Source organism: Lepidochelys kempii, chromosome 7, assembly GCF_965140285.1.
Source record: "Lepidochelys kempii isolate rLepKem1 chromosome 7, rLepKem1.hap1, whole genome shotgun sequence".
Classification (NCBI taxonomy): Eukaryota; Metazoa; Chordata; order Testudines; family Cheloniidae; genus Lepidochelys; species Lepidochelys kempii.
In genome coordinates this window covers 72099622-72118765 of record NC_136386.1, presented here as the reverse complement: position 1 = coordinate 72118765, position 19144 = coordinate 72099622, and the positions used below count along the sequence as shown (strand labels likewise).

General features: G+C 38.2%; 1 protein-coding gene across 8 annotated transcripts in view; it reads left to right on the top strand.

Moving 5' to 3' along the window:
* The window catches only part of PARG (poly(ADP-ribose) glycohydrolase), a 126946-nt gene that overhangs the window by 64076 nt on the left and 43726 nt on the right, over positions 1 to 19144 (top strand). The window lies entirely within an intron of this gene.

The window sequence follows — 19144 nt, the reverse complement described above, 5'->3', positions numbered from 1 at the left end:
TAATTTGTGATTGTTATAACAATGCACTCCACTTTTAAGGAATATTGGGGGCTTTTTTCCTACTGTGGTTAGAGAGGGATATATTAGAAGTTGTTCTGCTGCAGCAACCCTGCTTCCCCACAGCAAAGTGCTATGGCATGGAGACTTAAATTGTGTGGAAACTACTACGTTTTATCTTCTGCATAATGGAATGAATTCCTTCCATTACCTGTAGAAATTAACGTACTATACTCCTTTAATGAAGCAGAATAATTGTGTGCATATTAGCAAATTTTTGTGATTTTTTTTTCTTTTAACAAATGCATTATTCCATAATTAAACTGACTTTCTGCCTTCCCAATGTTTGCATAATACACATTTTTCTTCCCACCAAATCTTTAAATAATAAAATTTGCAGCTTAAGGTAAAAAAATACATGTGCATAAGAAATCTGTTAATCAAATGTCTTTAACTTCATACAGTAGTCATGTTCCTAATCTTTGATTATTAATTTGTTTTATTCTACAAAGAAATTACTAGGTATACACATGTTCAGTGATTGTTTTGGAAAGGACTATAAAATCGTCGGCCAAATATAGGTATTTTCAACCCTGTTAATTTTAGGGCCTGATACTATGTTTTGCTATTCAATCTTGTATCTTACTGGATTCTATGGGAGTTGATGGTGCTCTGCACTTCACAGTATCCATCCCTCATCGTTAACAATGATGGACTTTTGTTTCAAAGTGAAAAAGATCTGTACCCTCATAGTTGTGTGGATTTGGCTTTTATATCAAATTGCAGAATGAATTATGCCCCTTTAACCTCTATTAATTTTAAACACATTTAAAAATTGGTACTTCATAGATGGTTAAACTGAGAAAGATCTTAAGTCTAATTTAAAACACTTTAAATCTGCTGTCAGAAAATGTCCCCCTTTTCCACTCTAGGGCTTGGCCATTTTAGGTAATAAAATGAAATGATACACTTGGTATGTACATATTAAATAAAAATTGTCACTGTTTGCTTACTGTGATTTGACAAGGCTATCAATCTGTTTTATCAAACAAGCCATACTTGGTACAAGAGACCTGCGACATACCATTTATTTTATTTTCTGTAAACCATCTCAAATGTGCCACTCCTTGTTATGTGCTGATGAAGGCAAGTTTCCTGAGTGCTTTTCTGCATGCTGACCGCTTTATGGTCATCTGGAAGGGAGAATGCTTATACATCAGCATAACATAAGCCATTTTACACTTTGCTCTTTCCAATCCAACTCTTGCTATTGTCACCTAAAATAAATATATATGTGTCAGTACATCTTTGATTTTGTGGTGCTTAACTTTATAGTACATTGTAACATTTTCATGTAAATTTAGATTGTACTTCCTCCTACAAACTAAGAGGCTATTAAGTAATAATATAATAAAGTAGTAAAACACTTGCCAATGTGATTAAATACATCCCTTTTAAACCTGGCAAGGATGTGCCTTTTTGGGTTTTTAAAGTTGTTAATAGTATAATATATAAATTAGAAGTATATCTGATGAAATGGAATGGTCTCTAAGACTCTCTTTAGATTACAGTGTTAAAATGTTGCCTTAGAATTGTAATTAGGACAATGCCTATGCTGTTTCCTTTCAGAACATTTGAAATGTGAGTAAAAATATTGTGAGCAATATTTTAGAAGGGAGAGAGAGAGATTAAGTTGACATGGAAAAGATGCATTTTAACTTGTCTGAATTAAAAAGAGACAATCGGGGAATTTAGGTGTTATGGTTGAAATGCCAATCTTATCTCCATCACAAAATAAGTAGTCATTAAGTTTGTTGTTGTGTGACACCCTTGTTGACAGACTCTGCAGAGAGGTCAAGCACCAACTGTGCTTAGAGAATGAATTACATTTTTCAGTTCTAAAGGTGATCCTTCTAGAACATAGTTGAGGCACGTTGTTAGGGTAGTTGAAGAAACTTACGCTGCTTCTGCTTACGGTGTATCTGTTCTGTGAATAGACAGAGAATCTGAGTTGTGTCCAGGGCTTATCTATCTAGTACCTTTTTAGGGAACAAAATATTCCTCCTTGTTCCCTCCCTTGTAAAATAAAAAAATAAAACATGTATGGCCGATCCTTTGTTCTTTAATTTCTCTACTTTTGTGTGAGGATTGCAGATGAGAATGGTCTCTGTCATGAGGGTTTGTACTGATTGTGATACTGTTGAGTTTGCCTGTTGTTCCTATTGAGAGTTATTAGACTTGCCTCTTAAATTCCTAGACTTTGGGAAGCCCCTTCATGATATTTGGGCAGTTTTTAAATAAAATTGAGTTTGAAGCAGGTTATGAGGGTAAAATACGTTTTCTTCTCAAAGTAGTTTTCTGGATAACTGTAAGAGGGGTTGAGTGGCTTGTCAAGAGCTCATACGCTTTACTTATGTGGCTCTGATCTGCCAGCAGTTGTTGACTCTTAGCTATGGTATGCTGCTACAGTAGCTCCTTTCCCCGTTTTCCTGTAACAAGAGACTGTGCACATTAAAAGCGCATGGTTCCAAGTCACAAATAGGCTTAGCTCAGATCACAGGGTTCAGCTTCATATTTTAAAGTGGTACATACACCGGCATAAACCTGGAGATTTTTTGACGCACAATTAAGACAATAAAATAAAGTTATATAAAATTACATCTAAACTGTTGTGCATTTCTGCAATAGTGACAATATAATATACTGACACCACCAATATGTATCCTAAATTTAACTCCAGCCTTGTCAGGCAGGATCTTTAAGCTAATTATTTTAGTGAATGGAAATAGGAAAAAATTTACACTAGTTAAGATATATGCATCTTTTATGGATTTTTTTTAATATAGGAAAGGAAATGGGCAAACTGTACAGACACTTATACAGGGGAACTGAAATCTGATTTAGCAATAATGCAGTTGTCTCGTACCATAAACAACATCAATTTCATAGCATTGAGTATTCTCTGTGGAGTAAATTATCCAGTGTATTTGAGGTGATCTGGTTAGGGAATAGGAATATATATTGTTTCTATAAAAAGTGGCTCCAGTTACCTCCTAACCATAAACATTTCATTGCAAAGAACTGAATATTGCTTTTAAGGGTTTTTTTTCCCCTTTAGGATGATGGCTGTGGATTCTATTAATCTTCATTGTAGATGGAAATGTTTATTTTTAAATGCGTAATTTTCTGTACAACTTACAAATATACATGTGAATTTGGGTTATAAAATGTGGTCTAAATTTCAAAATGAAAGTTCTTATATTCTTAGAATAATTAGTAGAGCAAACTCTAATGATTGGATAATGAGAATTTGGTTTAATGCTTAAAGCATAAAAACTTGAGTTTTGGGTTCTATTCCTGGTTCTCCTATTACCCATGGTCATACAGTGAGTTAAGTCACTTAAGGTATATCCACACAGCAGCTAGACACCCGCAGCTGGCCCATGCTAGCTGACTCGGGCTGGTGGGACTTGGGCTGCGGGGCTGTTTCGTTGCTTTGTACACTTCCAGGCTTGGGTTGGAGCCTGGGCTCTAGGGTTCTGCGTTGTGGGCGAGTCCCAGAGCTCGGGCTCCAGCCCAAGCCCAGAAGTCTACAAAGCGCTGAAGCAGCCCTGCAACTCAAGCCCCATCAGCCCGAGTTGGCTGGCCTGGGCGAACCGCAGGTTTTTCTTTTCTATGTAGACATACCCTACAATTTTCAAGTATTTACTAATTTTGAAAGCGTCAATTTTCACATGCCTAACTCATGACCTAGGGCCTAACTTTCAGTTACTGAACTCCCACAGTTCCCTCTGACTTCAGCGAGAGCAAGATTTGCTCCTTAGCGTAAATTTGTGGTTCTTAAGACTAAAAAAGATCCCCAGTAACTTTAAAAAAAGAAGTTGCTATTATTTTCTTTGATCCAGTTCACTTACCAAACATGGGAAAAACCCAGAAATGAGAGATGCCTCTTTTTTGGGGGTGTAGTAAGGGAGGGCAGTGTTTGCAATTGGATTGACCAACAAAAATTACATTGCTCCATGTATATATGTTCATACAAACCTTAATGAAAAACATCTTTGTTTTAAAGGTAAATTTCTAATTACACATCAGGTTGTTAAGTGCTCTGGTTTTGTCTGTTTCGCTGACAATATTTTACACCTGTGACAGTTAATAGTCTGCAGTAACTAAAAGAAGAAATTGCCAGTGAAGTTAAATGGTTGAAGTATAGTATGTTTCTTCTCTTTGAGGCCAAGGGGAATCCCAAACCTCTAAGCTACTCTCTATGTAAAGAAAGGAATAGAAGGCAGGTTTTAATGTAGAAAGGTGGGATTTACTTACTTAATTTGAAAAGATATACAACAGCATCAAATCTATTTATTTCACAGTGCCTTGTGTGTTTGACTTGTATAAGTCTGCTCTGAAGTTTTTCCCCACTAGAAAACATAATAGCTCGTTAGATAATTTCATTTCCTCCTGCATTACCACAAGAGTGATAATTTGCAGTCTGCTTGATACCCATCATGACAGGTTTTCTCAGAATTATCACCTGGATTGTTAGAGATCAATTATTTGGGTAAAATTTTGACACTGTAAAGAACATTCTTAACATTAATCCATTTGAGAGACCTGTTTTTCCACAAAAACCTCATATTAGTGATTTACTAAAATCTGTATCAGCTTGTACATAAAGAGTAACATTTTCAATAGTATTAAAGAAACTTAGGAGCCTGATTTTCAGTGAGACTTAAGGTCCCAAGTCACTTGGATGTTTTTTTAAAATATTTTATTCAGCAACGTTATTTTGTAGTTACCATTTTTTAAGTTTGAGTGGTAGCCATGTTAGTCTGTATCAGCAAAAACAACGAGGAGTCCTTGTGGCACCTTAGAGACTAACAGATTTATTTGGGCATAAGCTTTCGTGGGCTAAAACCCACTTCATCAAATGCATGGAGTGGAAAATACAGTAGGCAGGTATAAATACACAGCACACGAAAAGATGGGAGTTGCCTTACCAAGTTGGGGGGAAGGGGACAGTGCTAACAAGCCAATTCAGTTAAGGTGGAAGTGGCCTATTCTCAACAGTTGACAAGGAGGGGTGAATAGCAAGGGAGGGAAAATCACTTTTATAGTGCTAATGAGGCCAATGCAGTCAAGGTGGCCCATTTAAAATAGTTGACAAGAAGGTGTGAGTATCAGCAGAGGGAAATTAGTTTTTGTAGTGACCCATCCACTCCCAGTCTTTATTCAGGCCTAATTTGATGATGTCCAGTTTGAAAATTCATTCCAATTCTGCAGTTTCTCATTGGAGTCTGTTTGTTGAAGAATTGCTACTTTTAAGTCTGCTTTGGAGTGTCCAGGGAGATTGGAGTGTTTTCCCACTGGTTTTTTAATGTTATAATACTTGATGTCTGATTTGTGTCCATTTATTCTTTTGCGTAGAGACTGTCCGGTTTGATCAATGTACATGGCAAAGGGGCATTGCTGGGCACATGATGCCATATATCACATTGGCAGATGTGCAGGTGGATGAGCCCCTGATGGTGTGGCTGATGTGGTTAGGTCCTATGATGGTGTCCCTTGAATAGATATGTGGACAGAATTGGCAACGGGGTTTGTTGCAGGAATTGGTTCCTGGGTTAGTGTTTTTGTTGTGTGGTGTGTAGTTGCTGGTGAGTATTTGCTTCAGGTTGGGGGGCTGTCTGTAAGCGAGGACTGGCCTGTCTCCCAAGGTCTGTGAGAAGAGTGAAGGATCGTCCTTCAGGATAGATTGTAAATCCTTGAAGATGCGCTGGAGAGGTTTTAGTTGGGGGCTGAACGTGATAGCTAGTGGCGTTCTGTTACTTTCTTTGTTGGGCCTGTCCTGTAGAAGGTGATTTCTGGGTACCCTTCTGGCTCTGTCAGTCTGTTTCTTCACTTCACCAGGTGGGTATTGTAGTTTTAAGAATGCTTGATAGAAATCCTGTAGGTGTTTGTCTCTGTCTGAGGGATTGGAGAAAATGCAGTTGTATCTTAGTGCTTGTCTGTAGACAATGGATCGTGTGATGTGGTCTGGATGAAAGGTGGAGGCATGTAGGTAAGTATAGCGGTCAGTAGGTTTCCAGTATAGGGTGGTGTTTTTGTGACTATCGCTTATTTGTACTGTAGTATCCAGGAAGTAGATCTCTTGTGTGGACCGGTCAAGGCTGAGATTGATGGTGGGGTGGAAATTGTTGAAATCCTGATGGAATTCCTCAAGGGCCTCTTTCCCAGGGGTCCAGATGATGAAGATGTCATCAATGTAGCGCAAGTAGAGTAGGGGATTTAGGGGATGAGAGCGGAGGAAACATTGTTCTAAGTCAGCCATAAAAATGTTCGCATACTGTGGGGCCATGCGAATACCCATAGCAGTCCCGCTGACTTGAAGGTATCAATTGTCCCCAAATCTGAAATATTTGTGGGTGAGGACAAAGTCACAAAGTTCAGCCACCAGGTTTGCTGTGACATTATCAGGGATACTGTTCCTGATGGCTTGTACTCCATCTTTGTGTGGAATGTTGGTGTAGAGAGTTTCTACATCCATAGTGGCTAGGATGGTGTTTTCTGGAAGATCACCAATGGATTGTAGTTTCCTCAGGAAGTCAGTGGTGTCTTGAAGATAGCTGGGAGTGCTGGTAGCCACAGCTAATTTCCTTTGTTTTCTTTCTCAGCTCTTCCGTGGAGCGGGGGGTGAAAGGGCTTGAGGATACCCCACAGGGAGGAATTCCCAAGTGCTCCTTCCTGGGTTCAAAGGGGTTTTTGTTTTTTTTGCATTTGGTTGGCAGCAGTGTTTACCAAGCCAAGGTCAGAGAAAAGCTGTAACCTTGGGAGTTTAATACACACCTGGAGTGGCAAGTATTAATTTTTAAAATCCTTGTGGGCCCCACTTCTGCACTCGGAGTGACAGAGTTGGGATTTATACATGTGCTAGCAAGTATGGCTGTGTTTTATCTTTTCTATTGGAGATTAGAATTTCCCATTCTAAATTTCTTTACGTTTCTAAAGATCTCTATAGACTGCCATCCTATGCTCTGTAGTTGACGCTGAACTACTTAAAGCTGTGCAACATACTGTTGTCCACAAAAGCACTAGTGGAATGTTGTGGAGACCATTTCACTTGATGATGGGAATATAAATAACAGTAGCAAACACTTATTGTAGCTCTTTGTTCTTCACAATGGCTTTGATGAATAACTGATTCCAGCACAATTTCATCTTACAGAACTCGATCAATATCTGTGATGGAACACAAAATATGTAAAAATGTAAATAGAAAATATTTGTTTAAAAAAAAAACCCTATTGTCTAAGGGTGACTAGAATGATAATACTAATCAACTGCTTTTATTATTAGCCTGAAACTTTTCAAAGGTAGTTGCTGCACTTATATAAAGAAACATTGCAATCTGCAAATACTCTGTAGAGAGATTCTCCTGATTTTCCTGATACAAAAACCTAACTCTGTGTGGTCTCGGACAATGGTTCTCAACCAGGGACCTGAGGCCCCTGGGGTGTCACGAGCAGGTTTCAGGGAGGCCGCCTAGCAGGGCCCAGGGCAGAAAGCCAAAGCCCTGCCACATGAGTTTGAAGCACAGGCCTTGAGCCCCGCCACCCAAGGCTGAAGCCGAAGCCTGAGCAATGTAGCTTTGCGGGGGTTCCTGTGGCGTCAGGCCCTAGGCAATTGCCCTGCTTGCTACTCCCTTATGCCGGCCCTGACTTTTATATGCAGAAAACCTGCTATTGTGACACAGGTGGGCCATGGAGTTTTTATAGCATGTTGCGGGGGGCCTCAGAAAGAATAAGGTTGAGAACCCGTGGTGATTAAACTTGCTTGGAGTATAATTGAATGAAAAGGTCAGATAATGCTGATGATGTGACAGGATACTTATTGAAAGGTTTCAGGCAAATGTTTATAACAACGTAAATTGAAGTCTAATAGATCTTTAATAAGTGAAAGAAAAGATGGTTTTGAAAAGAGAAAACATTTCTGTTTGCATAAGACCTCTGTTTTCCTTAAGCAATTCTATGGGTAGGGGGGAGAATCTGAAGTCAAGTTGCATGGTTCGAAGAAATAAGCAATGATAGTTGAAAGCAAGTGCTTCTAAGCTCACTAGTTAGCCTAGTAGATGATGATGTTAGTGTTTTCCCATTTAACCCCTGGTTTTTCTCTTTGGGCCTTGTGAAGTGGGGTGGAGTGTCCACATCTCCCACTGACATCAGTAGGATCTGAGTGTGCTTAGCTTAGTAAAGGATAAGGCTCTTAATACCTAGTAGACTTAAGTGTCGTCATAGCCATGTTGGTCCCAGGGTATTGGAGAGAAGGCGGATGAGGTAGGATCTTTTATTGGACCAACTGTTGATGAGAGAGAGAAGGTTTTGAAACACACAGAAGAAGAGCTCTATATGGCTCGAAAGTTTGTCTCTCTCACCAACAGAAGTTCATCCAATAAAAGGTATTACCTAACCCATCTTGTATCTCTATGTAGACTTAAATCAGTCTTCACGAAGGACATACAAGCATAATAGTTTACCTCCTAAGCAGATCCACCCAATAAAATGGACTGTGATGATAATAGCTTATTATTTGGGGTTCAAGTATTTGGTCAGCCTATGCATTCAAATGAACTTTTGCTTAAAGATGTGTTGTATCCTTCTGATATTTTTGAAATGGAAAAGTGAATATTCCTTATATGCATGGCAGCTTTCTTTGTCCCAATAACATATTATTCTCAAAGGATGAAATGGATCTTTATGCCAGCTCCATTTAAGTCCTATATTTTAAATTTCATTTTAAACTATTTTAAGGTCTTAAGTAGGACTTCGGTGGTACATATGTGCTGCCCCCCCGCACAGGAGTAAATGTCGTCATCCACTGTGAGAGCATGTTAAAATCCAGGAAACAGCATGAGTAATCTGATTTTATGTTCAATTGCATCAGCAGAGATCAGTTTTTTTCTTGATGAATAGGGTTGACTGCAGAATTTAAATTGCACTCTCTGATAACTTTACAGATTGAGGTTGTTCAGGGAACCATAACTAGTGTGTTTGGATACATGTAAATGTCCTGGAATTACAATCAATACCATGTATCTGTGAATGGGAAATTTTATATTGAGATTTGGCGTTTGAGCCATTCTTGCCATAAAATGCAAATCTTTAACCATTAGGGTAATTAACCACTGGAACAATTTACCAAGGGATGTGGTGGAATATACATCATTTAAATAAAGATTGGATACCTTTCTAAAAAATATACTGTAGATTAGCCACAAGATATGATCTTGATGCAGAGATTACTTGATGCAAGATATTATCTTGATGAAACTCTATGGCCTTTGTTATGTAGGAAGTTGAACTAGAATAGATGATCATAAGGGTCCCTTCTGGCCTTAAAAATCTATGAATTGGGACACAGTTTTTGGAAAAAACTTACTGGAATAGTGGAGTTGCCTGAATTCCAAGTTTCAAAATTAGATGATTTTATTCTGATTTAATGAAACAGAAGACATTTTCAGAACCATTTACTTCAAAGGTTCAACTTCTTTCCATTAGACAAAACCCATGCCCTGTCAGTTTTTTGTAGCAAATAATGTAGTGTTACAAAATTAATATACTTATATTGACATGATGACCCACTATATTTGAAATATTTTTTGCCTTGTAGTTTTGCCATGAAATGTCTATAAAATATGATATCAGGAAATTTATTGTGTGAACATGGCACCATGATATTCAATTAATCTAATCTCAGTATGTCCAAGTCAGAGCTGCCTATATTTCTGATAAATATGTACGTTTATTCCTGTAAAACAGCAGTGAGATGGAAGGCTGGTTTTCTTTCTTAACTAGCATGTTACCAAGTTTGTTTCCAGTTCCAGAATCTCTCTTGCTGACGATAGTGAAGGAACCACAGAAAGAACACAGCCCAAACTAACTGGGCGAGGCCTTCAGAAAAGCCATTGAGCACATTCTTAAGTACTTTCCTGAACTGGAGCTGCAGCCCTAACAGTTGGGGTGTGGGAGAAGTTTACTTGTAAAAGTTGTAAATTCTATGTAGAAGTAATTAGACAATAAACATGGAATCTCATGATGTCATTTTAAAATCAAATCAAAATTTTAAGCAAAGTGGAGAATTAAAGAGTGTTTTTAAAATATTTTCTTTGTTTCTAACCATATAGTATTGAAATTGTTTATTTTAAATACTCCTCATCACTTACTCTGTCATATTGCATATTTTTGTGGCATTCTAATATATTGGAACTAGAGCTGTCAATTAATGGCAGTTAACTCATGTGATTAACTCAAAAAATTAATCGCAGTTTTAATTGCACTGTTAAACAATAGAATACCAATTTACATTTATTAAATATTTTGGATGTTTTTCTACATTTTCATATATATTATATTCTGTTATAATTGAAATAAAGTGTATATTTTTTATTATAAATATTTGCACTGTAAAAATGATAAAAGAAAATAGTATTTTTTCAATTCAACTCAGACAAGTACTGTCTTTGTCATGAAAGTACAACTTACAAATGTAATTTTTTGTTACATAACTGCACTCAAAAAGAAAATAACGTAAAACTTCAGAGCCTACAAGTCCACTCAGTCCTACTTCTTGTTCAGCCAATTGCTCAGACAAACAAGTTTACATTTACAGGTGATAATGCTGCCCTCTTCTTATTTACAGTGTCACCAGAAAGTGAGAACAGGCATTTGCATGGCACTTTTGTAGCCAGCATTGCAAAATATTTACGTGCCGGATATGCTAAACATTCATATGCCCCTTTATGCTTTGGCCACCATTCCAGTAGACATGCTTCCATGTGGATGATGATAGTTTAAAAAAAAAAAAAACGCGTTAATTAAATTTGTGACTGAACTCCTTGGGGGAGAATTGTATGTCCCCTGCTCTGTTTTACCTGCATTCTGCCGTATGTTTCATGTTATAACAGTCTCGGATGATGACCCAGCACATGTTGTTCATTGTAATAACGCTTTTACTGCAGATTTGACAAAACACAAAGAAGATACCAATGTGAGATTTCTAAAGATAGCTACAGCACTTGACCCAAGCTTTAATAATCTGAAAATTATTCAGATTATTAAATAATAATAGATTTTATAATAATAAATAATAATAGACTAGATTTTGGCCTTCCAAAATCTAAGAGGGACGAGGTGTGGACATGCTTTCAGAAATCTTAAAAGAGCACCACTCTGATGTGAAAACTACAGAACTGAACCATCAAAAAAGAAATTCAACCTTCTGCTGGTGGCATCTAACTAAGATAATAAAAATGATCATGTGTTGGTCCACACTGCTTTGGATTGTTATTGAGCAGAATCTGTCATCAGCATGGACACATATCCCCTGTAATGGTGGTTGAAGCATGAAGGGGCATACAAATCTTTAGCGCATCTGGCATGTAAATATCTTGCGACACCAGTTACAACAGTGCCATGAGAACACCTGTGCTCACTTTCAGGTGATATTGTAAACAAGAAGTGGGCAGCATGATTTCCTGCAAATGTAAACAAACTTGTTTGTCTGGGCAATTGGCTGAACAAGAAGTAGGACTGAGTGGACTTGCAGGCTCTAAAATTTTACATTGTTTTATTTTTGAATGCAGTTTTTTTTTTACATAATTCTACATTTGTAAATTCAACTTTCATGGTAAAGAGATTACACTATAGGACATGTATTGGTGAATTGAAAAATACTATTTCTTGGTTTTTTACAGTGCAAATACTTGTAATCAAAATTAAATGTAAAGTGAGCACTGTACACTTTGTGTTCTGTGTTGTAATTGAAATCAGTATATTTGAAAAAAGTAGAAAACATCCAAATATATTTAAATAAATGGTATTCTATTATTGTTTAACTGTGTGATTGTGTGTGATCACGATTAATTTTTTTATTTGTGCAATTAATCACAATTAATTTTTTTGATTGCTTGACAGCCCTAGTTAGAACATAACCACTGTAGTTTTTTATGATTTTTTTTGTATCAAGTGTAGGATTTATATTCAGAACATAATCACTGAAAACAGTTGAAGATTAAATCAGAAAAGATTTTGTTTGGCTGCTAATGTTAACTGAATGTCTTGTTATGTTGCTCCCACAAGTCTGCTTACTTTTATTATTGACCTTCACTTCTGCCTGTCCTTTGGTTCCTCAGAATACCTAAATATCTATGTAAAGGGCTTCAATTTGATAAGCATTGCAGCTGCATTTGTTGAGAAGCTAGAAGGTCAAAGATAAATTGTAGGTTGCCTCAGTGGTCAGCTCGGCAGACTTTTGGCATCTGTCTCCTTACTAAACTGAAGTAGCTGTGTGGCAGTTTGACAGAACATCTTGCACAAAGCAAAAGTGGCTTACTGGATGAAAATATGCAGTTGCAAGTAATTTATCAATTACTTTAATTTAAAATGGGGTTTGCAGTGCTTTGAGTTTGATTTACAGTGCAGTTTAGTTGGATGAATTCTTAAAAATTGTATTAATGGTTTCTTGCCGTGGATTCTTATATTGGTAAATTGATAATCTACATTCCACTCAGGGAATTGCTTTTTTGTGATCTTGTCATACAGAGCTCAAGAAAAATTCCAGTTAATATATATCATGCCCTAACAAAACCTATTCTTTTTAAAACTACAAAACTCTGTACTTGAAATAAATGTTTCCATGATGTTGCATATTGACCAATTCACTTTAAGTTTCATGTTAGCAAGTACAGGTGTTAATGAGACCTCACCATTAAATTAATATTTGATATTTCTGGTTCTACATAGAGACAGTTGATACTCTAGGTTGTTGTATAACTGTCTATTAATATTTTCCCAGTGTCCTAGTAATTTCTATTAGTGCGTTAGCGGCAAAGTGTCCTGTGGCACCTTATAGACTAACAGACGTATTGGAGCATAAGCTTTCGTTGTCAAATACCCACTTCGTCGGATGCATGTAGTGGAAATTTCCAGAGGCACGTATGTATATGCAAACAAGAATCAGGCTAGGGGTAACGAGGTTAGTTCAATCAGGGAGGATGAGAAACCAACAGAACTCTACTGGCCATCACATACAGTCCTCAACTATAAAACCTCTCCAGTGCATCATCAGTGATCTACAACCCATCCTGGACAACAGTCCCTCACTTTCACAGGCCTTCTACTACATGCATCCGACAAAGTGGGTATTCACCCGCGAAAGCTTATGCTCCAATATGTCTGTTAGTCTATAAGGTGCTACAGGACTCTTTGCCGCTTTTACAGATCCAGACTAACATGGCTACCCCTCTGATGCTATTAATTCTTTGTCTCCATGTTGGAGATTTGAAAGATATTTAATTGTATGATGCATATGCACTTGAGACATGATTTGTTCATGTGGTGTTTGGACTTTTTCTTGGTAGGGAATGTTGCATTTATTTAGATAAAATATTTTTGTGTGTGTCTTTAGTTCATCTCCTATCCCCTGCCTTCAGGAGAAAGAGCTCTGCTCTTGCAATTGAAAACTTGGCTCTGGAATAGATTCACTTTCTCAGACAGAGAATAGAAGTCTGGGGTCTGATTTCTTTTTTATTTTATTTATTTATTTTTTTTCTTCAGAGGTTCTAAGCACCTAAAACTCAGATTGCAGTCAATGGGAAAATGTGGATCTCTGCACCTCTGAAAATAGGGCCTTTGGCTTGTCAGGATGTGTGGAAGGTGGCTGACCTTACAGCCCTTTTGAGCACTTTGCAGACAAGTCTGGTGTGGGAAGAAAAAGTAGGTGGATTTAAATGGAGTTTTTGGAAACTAATAAACTGAGACTGTTTAGTGTGTGTTAAGATTTGGGTGTACATATTAATATAGATGAAATTTGAGACTTAGCTCGCCAATAACTTTTTGGGCAAGATTTTTAAAAGCATTCATCGTTGTCCTAATTTTGCTCCCATTCATGTTCATTGTAAAATTCCCACCAACTTCAGTGGAAGCTTGGTTAGGGCAATGGTGTGTGCTGTTGAAACCCCCACTCTCTGTTACTATAGTAATAAGCTTACTGCCATAAAAAATGACCTACTGCTTTATAATTTATAGGGAAGGCCTAAGAGGTTGTTTGTACATTTGTTTGGGGGGGGATTTTCATGAAGATTTCATGCTTGCTTTTGATGTTATAATCCAGCTAGTTCTGTAGTCATTCAAGGAGCCCTCCGGCAATGTAATTTATTTTTAAATGTGAAACACTTTTAAAACCCCAACAATCTTTCAAGTGTTCATTCATCACAATGTCACCCCACCCCCAAAGGCATGTACCTCCTTCCCTCCCTCCCTTCTGCAGGGACAACAACTTTAATGCTGTTTGGAAGTCTTCTAATTTGATCATTTAATCTCTTTGGACACTGAAAAAAAAAGATATATGAAGTAAACTGCATAGTGAGATTACATTTGGATGCATTTTCATAAACTGATAAATGTAAGGATTTAGGGGCTGATCCGAGGACCACTATAATCAATGGGAACTTTTTCACTCACTTCCATGGCCTTTGAATCGGGCCCTGAGTTTCTAGAGATGTTTCTGAGCCTCAAATGAACAGAAGTTTCCTGTCCTAACTGTCTCAACGTTGCAAAGAACCAAAATGTTTCTCTCATTCTGTTTTGTATTGTTAAGTGACTTACAAAAAGTGTGGCTGCTATATCACATTTTTGATCTGTATTGACAAACTCACTAATTAATAAGCCTACATGGAGATTGTGAAATGAATCCTAGCATATTCATCCAGTATTTTCACTCATTGTTTTTTTCACTTAAATTGCCACTCCAATACTTCATTTGGTGAAACTCTTTGATTTGAACAAACATTAATTGTGATGAATTCAGAATTATTCTGATTGGAGTGAGCATGGATTTGGGGCTAGTGTCAGGGTTACATCTTTCTTAACAAGTAAGTATGGAACCACTGGCTTAGGGGAGGTGCACTGATTTACATTCTCATCTAACTAGCCTTTGCCCATGAAATCCTTTTTTCCACTTATTGCCATGGAAAAAAGTTTTAATAATGAAGGCTTTATCTTAAATATAAACAATTAAATTGGAAACGAAAAAATATTTTATATAAATGGACTTCTTGATTGTAAATATAACTCTCCATTGCTTTAAGAATGAAAAAAAAAAACCTGGAACTGGGAGAAGGAAATAGGAAATCAATTAATAGATTCTAAGGCCAGAAGGGTCCGTTTGATGATTAGCAAGTCTCTCATGTTTAGGAAATCCACCCAAATACTTCTGAAAAGATACTCTGTGTTGGTCTGAACTCCACTCAATTGAAATCAATTATAAAAATCCCATTTACTTCAGTGAGAAAATTAGGCCAACAATGAGCACTGCTATTCCAGTTCTTGGCTTTTTCTGTACAGAAGCTGTCTGTTATCCTGAATCGTTGTTGGCTTTGTGATGTGGACGGCCATCCACTGAACATTTTGGTTGAGATTAACAAATTTATTTGCAACCTAAACATTATTTCAATTTAAATTGAAGAGGCAAAAGGCTAGTGTGCGCATTATTAGTCCTGTATATAAACTGTCTCAGATAAAGAGCACAAATATTAAAATAAAAAGTCAGAAGTTTTTAGAGGAAAAACCTTTAACAGACACCTAATTTGTTTTTATTTGTTTTGCTGAGTCAACTTGCCTCCTTAACTCTACAATCACTGTACTTTATTAGTGCCTGCAGTAACACCATTTTAAAATGGGGTGTACAAGTAAAATTTGTTTTCCTGAAGTCCTTATTTACAGGTCCTCCCCACTGTCCCTCCCGATTAGTGAAACCAGGAGTAGAGACTAACCTTCTCTTCCCTCCTCCCCAATTAATTTTTTTATTGAATAATAATTTCCCAGTAAAATTAATCTGTTCACATTGAATATACTCGCTTCACATAGTTCTTATGTAAGTCGTCTTTTCTAAATATGAAAAATCTAATCCATTTCAATACTAGAAGGCTGAATTCACCTAAAGCTTTTTGCTTTTGAAGCAGGGTTGTCTTTATGTTACATGGAAGTAGATGAATAGCATTCTGTCACTTTGCATTCCCATTCCCAGCCAATTTTGCTGTACTTTAAGAATGGCTTTCAGAAATGAGATCTTAAGCCCCAAGGGCTTCTACTGTATCCAACATCTTTTAGTGAACTTCTTACTGAAGGCATATTGCTTCCAAAGCCCCCTATTTTCTTCCCTCCAGACAAATTGCATTATGTGTTACCAATAACAATGCCATGTCATTTTGTAGGAAACCAAATTAAGCAATGCAAGTGCAGGTTGTTGGAAGATAGATGATGCAGTAAAAATAGTATTTTGGTTAACACGGAAAGAATGCATTCACTTAATGGCTAAAAGTAAGGACGTTTCTTTTTATTTCTTAGATTTTCATAAATGGATTTCTGTATGTCAGAAGTAGCCCTCTTGGTAATTTAAAGTACAGCTTTTCTTGTTTTTATTTTGTTTTTTAATCCAAAGAAAGGGTAGCTGGTGTTGTGTTTTCCCCTTGCAATGAAATTTCTGAAGGCCAATGTTATATTATTTCCGTTCCAAACATGATCATTGAAGTGTAAGTAGATAAAATTCAGTTTTGACTGGAGGAGTTAGATGGCTTAGGGTACTGGAATTTGGATTTGCAGCTTTTAACTTCTTGGTTCCTAGTGCCAGTCCTGTGCAGAGCAGTATCAAAACAAACCCTCTTTAATATCTGCTAGTCCAGGCAGCCAGTATGTAATGAATTAGTAGTTTCAGCTGCAATTCCCAAGGACAGGTTTCTTTTTTTAACATTACAAAATCCCTGTAAATAGGACTAATTGGTGTTCTTGTTGGCAGTCTCATCAGAGAGACCAAGCATGGCATAGATATAGCAAGCAAATGAATTTTTCACCCCAGAGGTGATCTCTGCAATTCAAAGTTGAAAAGTATTTGTGGTATAACATAGAGAAGCTTGCATTCTTGCTGCCCATACTGTAGCTTTTCTGTAGATAGATCCTAGTTTCCACGATTGTCAGTCTGGTACCTTTCATGAGCACTAAGGTCATGAAAGAATTTTGAAATTAATGAGCAAAGCAATAACAATATCAGTGTAAACTTCTCCCACACTTTCCCGTCAATATTTGTCAATCCTGAGCTTGGAGAAAAGAAGGTAGACTCCATAGTTTGTGCTGCTTTTAAGTTCTGCGTTTTAAGTACAAGGAACAAAGTGTGTTCTAATATTGGTCCCAGTCCTGCAGTTGGATCTGTATGGGTAGACCATTGTGTTTGTGTGGCATCAGATTGACTCCAGTGGGATTCTGCACAAGCCCCTGGGTCTACCCATGTGGCTCCAGGTGCAGAATCATATATTGGAAACTTCTGTTTTTTCAGTTCTCCAAAAAAAAAAAAATTTCCCCCCAAATTTATGGTCTCTCAAAATATTTTGGTGAGTTCATTCATCTCTAATTTAAAATATTGAGTTTCTGTTGGGTTTGCTATTCTCTGAATTAATTTTAAGGTGATATCTACTAGTATTTGTAGATGTACCTGAGCTCAGATCTGTCTCTTTATGAAGTGATGTATTTAGTCTTGTAGGGATGAGGTTATCCAACAGATGCTTTACCAGCTTTTCTGTGGAACACACATTGGCCTTGGTGCCAGTTTTTAGTTAGCAGTACGGAAACACAGAGGTTGCCAGATTCTGGTTGCCAGAATTAAATAAGGAGAAGTTTATTTCAGTCCTTTCTTTAATTTTGTTGTCCATGGTAGCACAAAGGGGAATTTGAGGAGTGGGAGGCTGTGGGACATGTGGTTCTAATTAACCCATGTTAGGGAATAAATGAGTCTTCCATAGATGGGTATATATTTGTCAGTTAAGGATAACTTTTTATTTATTATCATATAAGTGATTTGTTATCCACAACTGTCCTCTTACAAGCTGTTGTTATAAAGTTACCAATGCTAGAGCAAATGTACATTATAATGCATTTTGAAGGAAGTAACCGTGGCTAGGTTGAGGAGTAGTTGTAGATGATCTGTATATTTACAAACCAAATAGAATGAAAAAGAACTAGAGAAACATATGCCCTTTGTCACATTGACCACTTTGTTTGTATTTCGTATGCCTTTTCCTCACTTGTCATCTGCCTTTTGTCATTTTAGGAGCCAATCCTGCAAACAAAAGTGTACCTTTTCTCACTTGAATAGTCTTACTGAAATCTATGGGGAATACTTCTCTGAGAAGAATTAAAGAGGTGTTTCTAGGATCAGTGCCTTTCACTGTAAACTGTTTGGGGCAGGGACTATATGTCTTTACAACTCCTGATATATTTTGGGTGCTTTTGCAATATAAATAATAATGTAATGGAGGATAAATAGGGGAAAAACAGGGAAATATGATAATTGGTTTTTTAACAGATTTCTCTGAACTTCTAGTTCTAAGGCAGGAGCAGGCAAACTTTTTGGCCTGAGGCCCACATCGGGTTTCCGAAATTGTATGGAGGGCTGGTTAGGGGAGGCTGTGCCTCCCCAAACAGCCAGGTGTGGCCCGGCCCCCACCCCCTATCCAACCCCCACTGTTTCCTGATGCCTGCCCGCCGGGACCCCTGCCCCATCCACACACCCCCTACCTTCCCCACACTTCCTGTCCTGTGACTGCCCCTGGACCTCCTGCGCCTGACTGCCCCCCGCTGGCCCATCCAACCCCTCCTCTCATTCCTGACTGCCCCCCCCCAGAACCCCTGCACCATCCAACCACCCCTTCTCTCTGTCCCCTGACTGCCCCCAGAACCCCTGCCCCTGAATGCCCCCCCACCTCCTCCCCATCCAACCCCTCCTCTCATTCCTGACTGCCCCCCCCCCGGACCCCTGCCCCCATTCAACCCCCCTGTTCCCTACCCCTATCCACACCCCTGACCACCACCCCGAACTCCCCTGTCCTCTATCTAACCTCCCTGCCCCCTGCAGTGCTACAGCCGAGCCGCCCAGAGCACCAAGACAGGCAGCCGCGCTGGAGCCAGCCACGCCAGCACACAGCACTGGGTCAGGCTGTGGCTCTGCAGCTGTGAGCCCGGCAAGAGCTCGCTGCCCTGCCGCCCAGAGCATTGTGCTGGCTGCACAGTGAGCTGAGGCTGTGGAGGAGGGGAAACAGCAAGGGAGGGGC